The sequence below is a fragment of the Hyperoodon ampullatus genome, assembly GCF_949752795.1.
Source record: "Hyperoodon ampullatus genome assembly, chromosome: 15".
In the NCBI taxonomy this organism is placed as follows: Eukaryota; Metazoa; Chordata; class Mammalia; order Artiodactyla; family Ziphiidae; genus Hyperoodon; species Hyperoodon ampullatus.
This window is the reverse complement of record NC_136928.1, coordinates 43,798,295-43,805,270: the sequence shown is the minus strand read 5'-3', so window position 1 is coordinate 43,805,270 and position 6,976 is coordinate 43,798,295.

Genomic DNA, 6,976 nt, shown 5'->3' with positions numbered 1-6,976 from the left:
AAGTTACAAAAATGATATAGAAAATGGTTCCATTTTTGTTATATGCAAATGAAAAAAATCTGATGGCATATATACTAAAATGTAAATACTGATTATTTCTGGGAGTGACATTTTGGAGCACCTTCCATTTCTCCTTATGTATTTCTGTAATATTTGATCACATATTAAAGGTAAAATAAAAATAGTTTTAAAAAATAACAGTATGAACATCACTGAAGTCGTTTTTCTGACAAACATATTAGATCTGAATCTCAACATGAGGAAACAATCCTGTAAATTCAGATTATATAATATTCTACAGTACAATCAACCCAGACTCCTCAAATTTATCAATGTTATGAAAAATGGGAAGAGACTGTTTTAGATTAAGAATAACTAAAGAGGGGCTTCCCTGGTGGCGCAGTGGTTGAGAGTCCACCTGCCGATGCAGGGGACACGGGTTCGTGCCCCGGTCCGGGAAGATCCCACATGCCGCGGAGCGGCTGGGCCCGTGAGCCACGGCTGCAGAGCCTGAGCGTCCGGAGCCTGTGCTCCGCAACGGGAGAGGCCACAACAGTGAGAGGCCCGCGTACTGCAAAAAAAAAAAAAAAAAAAAAAGAATAACTAAAGAGAACTAATAACTAGCAATGTGTGATCTTTGGATCCTGCACACATAAAAAACATTATAAAAGACCTTGTAGGACACAATTGCCTTGGTGAATCTAGGTAAAAGAATAGGATTTCTAGAATTATATTTTGGGAAATATTAGTATAGGAAATGCCTCTTTAACTGAAATGTATTGATGGCCTATCGATGCTAGGTGGTCCCATGGATATATTACTTCATAAGAAAGGAAGATGACTTCTTATTGGAGCTAAAACTCTAATTATTACTATTATTGCTGAGAAATACCAATAGATTCAATTCTAGAGTATCTTAGCTGGTTATAGATTTCCAATTAGTGCCTAGATGCCAACTAGGATTTATTATGAAGTTGGGGAATTTCAGAGCTGGAGGGTTTCTTTCAGGTTGCATGGGCTCAACCCTCATGATTTTACAGATGAGCAAAAGGGACCCAGTTGGGCTATGATGTACCCATAGTCAGTTAAAAGGAAAACTGGTTTTGGAAATCTTGCCTTCAAATTTAGTACCCTTACAATAAAACCCTAAAGACTTATTTAACGCTAGCTGAAACATCAAAAAGGGACTAGGCATCATAATGGCCTGCCCTGAGATGGGCCCCTTCTGCATGGAAAAAGGCTTAACCCTTGGGGAAAAAAATGCATGATAATCCTCAAGGCACACAGAGCCTCCACCTCAGCACTTGTGATAATGCAGGCAGGCTGTGAGTCCAGGTCGAACCAAGACATGCCATTTGCTTGACTTTTTTATTACATAAGAAAGCATGAGGGGGACATCCCTGGTAGTGCGGTGGTTGAGAATCTGCCTGCCAATGCAGGGGACACGGCTTCGATCCCTGGTCTGGGAAGATCCCACCGGTTAAGCCTGTGTGCCTCAACTACTGAGCCTGCACCCTAGAGCCCGCGAACCACAACTACTGACCCCGAGTGCCACAACTACTGAAGCCCACTCGCCTAGAGCCTGAGCTCTGCAACAAGAGAAGCCACCACAATGAGAAGCCCACACACCGCAATGAAGAGTAGCCCCCGCTCACCGCAACTAGAGAAAGATCTTTGCAAAGATCCAACGCAGGGCTTCCCTGGTGGCGCAGTGGTTGAGAGTCCTCCTGTCGATGCAGGGGGACACGGGTTCGTGCCTCGGTCCGCGAAGATCCCACATGCCGCGGAGCGGCTAGGCCCATGAGTCATGGCTGCTGAGCCTACGCGTCTGGAGCATGCGCGTCCGGAGCCTGTGCTTCGCAACGGGAGAGGACAGAGCAGTGAAAAGCTCGTGTATCGCAAAAAAAAAAAAAAAGATCCAATGCAGCCATAAATAAATAAATTTTTTTTAAAAAAAGCAAGAGGAGTTCAAGCCAACACTTTTTTTCTCCCTAAGAAATACAAAAGAGAAAAGTGCCTGCTTATGGAAGGTAGATAACAAAAGAGTCCTAAGTCCTTTACTATCCTCCTGATAAACATCTCCCTCACAACATTCCCAGCAGGCCTCACCCCATCTGGTAGAATGGTAGGAGAGACAGTAAATCATTTATCCTTTATAAAAGTTCTGTACCTCCTTCTTGACTGGACTAAGACTCCAGATTTACATCCCCTATTTTATATTTCCTTCTGAGAATAACTCCTGCCCTACACGGTGAATTTAAGGAAATCAAAACCCCCTGTTTGTAAAATGATTTCTCTGACTGGCTCATGCTGATTCCTCAGGGGCCAGTGGAATGTCCTATAATGGTGACGGTGAGAGTGTGACTTCTTGTAGTGGGACAGGTACCGGGGGTGGGGCAGGCAAAGGGCTCTAGAGGACACAGCACAAAGGTGAACAAGGCTAATGTTTGTAGCGGGAAGCCCAAGTCAAATAGCTGGAAGAACACATACGATGTCAAGTCAGGAGGCTACTGAGATTGGGGTTGTTCAGTTTGGGACTGAATGGAAATGGGCTCGTAGGACAGACAGTTTAGAGCCAGGCAAGTTCTCTTGGAAAACAGTCCCAGATTCTAGCTGGCATATACAGCTCACCATTTGTGGCTGTCAGGGCCTGGTGTCTTGAAGCAACCAGGATCATGTGGACCCAGAAGAGCCACTGGTCAGTGAACAATAGTAAGAGCACCAGGGCCTGCATTAGAGTCTGGAGTGAAAAGTGGATCCCCACGTAAAAGGAGGTCAGCAGGATGTAAAGTCAAGGATAAACGCATTGTTGCCCCAATAATCAAATCAAGGGAGGAGCAAGAATGCAAGCATGAAGCCCAGGATAGCAGGCAGCCAAGGCGGTCAATCTTGGAGGAGTCCACACAGTGCTGAGGTGGGATGGGTTGGAGTGATGCCAGGGTCAAAGAGTGGATGGTACAGCCACTTTGCATTCTGTTCCTACTGCTCTGGATAGGATGTGTCTTGTGCCATCCAAAGTTCCATCAAAAAATTTGTTTACTCTGTTTCCCTGCAATTAACTGGGAGTATGAAGGAACAAGGAAATGTTTGCTTATGGGGAAGAGTGTGTTTGTGTTGACAGGAAGTTTGAGTTGAAAGGAACCCCAGAATTTCAATCCTGCAGGCATTTCTACTGGAATTTGCTGGAGCAGCAGGAAGGGGAGAATATGGCCACAGGGACTGCACTATGATCAGCTACGCCAAGTTCTCCAACTGACTGGTTGGAGATCCATGGGTCAGGCCAAGGTGTTCTGTTTAGAAAAACTGTGAGAATGCACTTGTTTTGGAGAGGGTGGGTAACATTAGCACACACTCAGCTAATGAGACATTTTAACAGCTCAGCTAAGAGACATTTATGCTTAAGCCTGGAGAGAATGGAACAGAGGAACCTTGGGTTCTAGGGAAGGTGAGGTTCCCAGCATGGAAGCCTGAGAACACAGGGCACCAGCAGGGCAGGGGACAAAGGGAGCCTGCACCCTAGGGGTGCTCCAGGGCCTGCTCAGAAGAGGGTAGAGAGTAGGGTCCAGCTGACGGGATGCCAGTGTACCTACCTTTACCACAACTTGTACCACAGTAGGTCAACCTTTGTTTATTTTGCACATAGGATTTCTGTGATTTTCTTTCACTTGGCTTTAGATCACTTGAAAACCACCACCTTATACCAACAGCACTGAGTGCTGTCCATGTTCTCACCTCTGTGTTAGATGCTTTCTTGGTTATTCATGTAGGACCCTCTTCTCAAGGAGTTTACAGTCTCTCTGAAAATCCCAGTTTTATCTAATGGGAAAAAGGAGAGAACAGGACTTCCCTGGTGGCACAGTAGTTAAGAATCCGCCTGCCAGTGCAGGGGACATGGGTTCGAGCCCTGGTCCGGGAAGGTCCCACATGCTGCAGATCAACTAAGCCCGCGAGCCATAACTACTGAGACCGAGTGCCATAACTACTGAAGCCCACATGCCTAGAACCTGTGCTCTGCAACAAGAGAAGCCAGCACAGTGAAGCCCGTGCACCGCAACCAGGAGTAGCCCCCGCTCACCACAACTAGAGAAAGCCCACATGCAGCTATGGAGACCCAATGCAGCCAAAAATCAATCAATCAATATATAAATTTATTTTTTAAAAAAGGAGAGAACAATAGGGGAGCACTTAAGTGCTAAGTGTTAGGGGCTAGAAGTGAATCACAATTGCAAGGAAAAAGAGATCCCTGGATTATGGCGGTGAGGGGCCATGTCAAAAAGGTACAGAAATTTCTACCCAAAAAAGTGGCATTTGAGTTGAACCTTAAAGGAGAAGAGGATTTGGAAAAGTGGGGAGGGTATTCTCAGCTTTGAGAACAGCATGAGCAAAGGTATAGGGATAGGAACACTCAAGGCCAGTTTAGAAAATAGTAGATAGAGAAAACATATGGATGACTGACAGTGTTTTCCATTTTCTAAATTACTTATTCAGACTGTATCCTGAGCAAGAACAACTTCCTGTGGTTTATAAATAGGTCCCAGTTATTTTAGTAGAATGTAACGCTGATGATCATTCATGGAATGTTCCACAGAGACTTCAGTTTCCCAAGGGCCAGGAGAAAATATATAAATGTGTAAGACACGGTACAGCACATGAAACATCATACATTACCATAGGTTCATAAAGCCTAGCACAAAATTTATGCAGAAACTTAGTGCTACTAACCAGGTAATTGTCTCTCTGTCTCATTCTCCCTCCTGGATTTGTTCCTGATTTACTATGCAAAGTGCATAAGGCTTCAGATGACATGTACCTCTGGATACAAAAGAGCGAGAATAGAAATTGGGAGATTAAAAAAAAAAAAACAGGCACAAGAGATGAAGCCATTTGTCTGAGCTCACGGAGGGGGGGTGCCGAGGTTACAATTCAGGATGCCCATTGCAAGTTTCCTTTCACCCAAGAACTTGAAAACAGAATTCCTACCCACCTCCATAAACTGAGAAGTCACCAGAATTGGACAGAATTCCAATTCCCATGATTCCTAAGACGAGGAGCTTTTCACAAGGCAGGTACGTTTCTTGGGGGCTGGGGATCCCAATTTCCTATACTTGAGAAACATTCCATTGCATACGTACATGTTATATGGCGTCCAAAAGAAAGAAGATATTTATATTGGTAATTAATTAGTTGAGGGATGGATCTGTATTTTGTTGCAATTAGCATTATCCTCAATGTTCCTATTCTATGTTCCAATCTGCTTAAAAGGGATCACTACTGAACATTCCCCAGACTATGATATAACACTACAAGTGATTCTAGAAGTTTTTGCAAAATTTGGAGGCTTCACCCACACACCGGCGCTCTAAATAAGAGCAAATGTTATTAAGTAGCCCTTTCATTCTTAAAATTAGGTCATCTTATTGAGTAATTAAAACCACCACCAATAGCATTTCTGGTCATTCCAATAATCCTCCCCCAAATCCTTAAAATACTACCAGAATTGAAAAGGAAGTTCCACCCAACTTACCAAATGTAATAAAAACTGCCTGAGAAAAGTCCTTTGACAGGCAGAATTTGTAGCCAGTCAAAGAGTATTATTTTCACATAGTGTTTAAGATGTGCAGAATTCTTTCTTTTTTTTTAATTTAATTTATTTTTTGGCTGCGTTGGGTCTTCGTTGCTGCACGCGGGCTTTCTCTAGTTGCGGCGAGCAGGGGCTACTCTTCATTGAGGTGGCTTCTCTTGTTGCGGAGCTCTGGCTCTAGGCATGCGGGCTTCAGTAGTTGTGGCACGTGGGTTCAGTAGCTGCGGTTCATGGGCTTAGTTGCTCTGCGGCATGTGGGATCTTCCTGGTGCAGGGATCTAACCCGTGTTGCCTGCGTTGGCAGGCGGATTCTTAACCACTGCACCACCAGGAAAGCCCCAGAATCCTTTCTTTTTTTTTTTTTTTTTTTCTGTGGTACGCGGGCCTCTCACTGCTGTGGCGTCTCCCGTTGCGGAGCACAGGCTCCGGACACTCAGGCTCAGTGGCCATGGCTCACGGGCCCACTCGCTCCACAGCATGTGGGATCTTTCCCGACCGGGGCACGAACCCGTGTCCCCTGCATCAGCAGGCGGACTCTCAACCACTGCACCACCAGGGAAGCCCCAGAATCCTTTCTTAATGCCTAAGGTTTTACTTGGTTCAGTCATGCTAGGGATAAGTTTTACACATTATGACGATTTTCGGAAGCGAGAGGGTAAAGGTATTCTTTTTTGGACATGCTGTCTTTTATAGTGATATGATAGCAACACTGGATTATATATTAAACCACCAGCTAAATACAAATTAAGTTCACAGGCATAATCCAATCAAGCATGACCTACATATATTTTTGGGTTTTGACATCCCAACATCTTAACCTTAGGGTATGAAAGAACTGGACTAGGAATTGGGAGACTCTACCATAGAAATCAAATCAGGTTTTTCCATTCTGATCCCTAAAACAAACAAAGACAATTTATTTGTCTTCAAATAAAAAATTCAAATCAAATTCAAATCAAAAATTAAACAAAGACAAAAACAAAAAACAAAACACACCAGCTTTCCGAGATGTGGAAGTTTAGATAACGTTTTTTCTGTGTAGTTCTCAGGAAGTAAGATTCAAGTGCCCTTTGTTTGTATTTGTAAAGAGTGGCCACACACCCAGGTGATCAGGAAACACACCTTTCCTTCCTTTCTCCAGTATGGTCTATGTAGGCTTTCCCAAACTAGTGTCCTCCCAGCACTCTCTCCACTGAATGTGACTTGAACAAAGGGCTTGGGGGTGGTGGGAAAGGAGGTATCGTGATAAAACTAGCTTTGGAAATGTGAGACGTCCACCTTATGAAGCATGGTAGCCTATTAAAGTCTGAGAAAATCTGCAATTAAATTAAGGTCTGTTTTGGATTATCTGAGCATTTCCCAAGCTAGCTTCACCACGGAACTCCATTCCCCTCT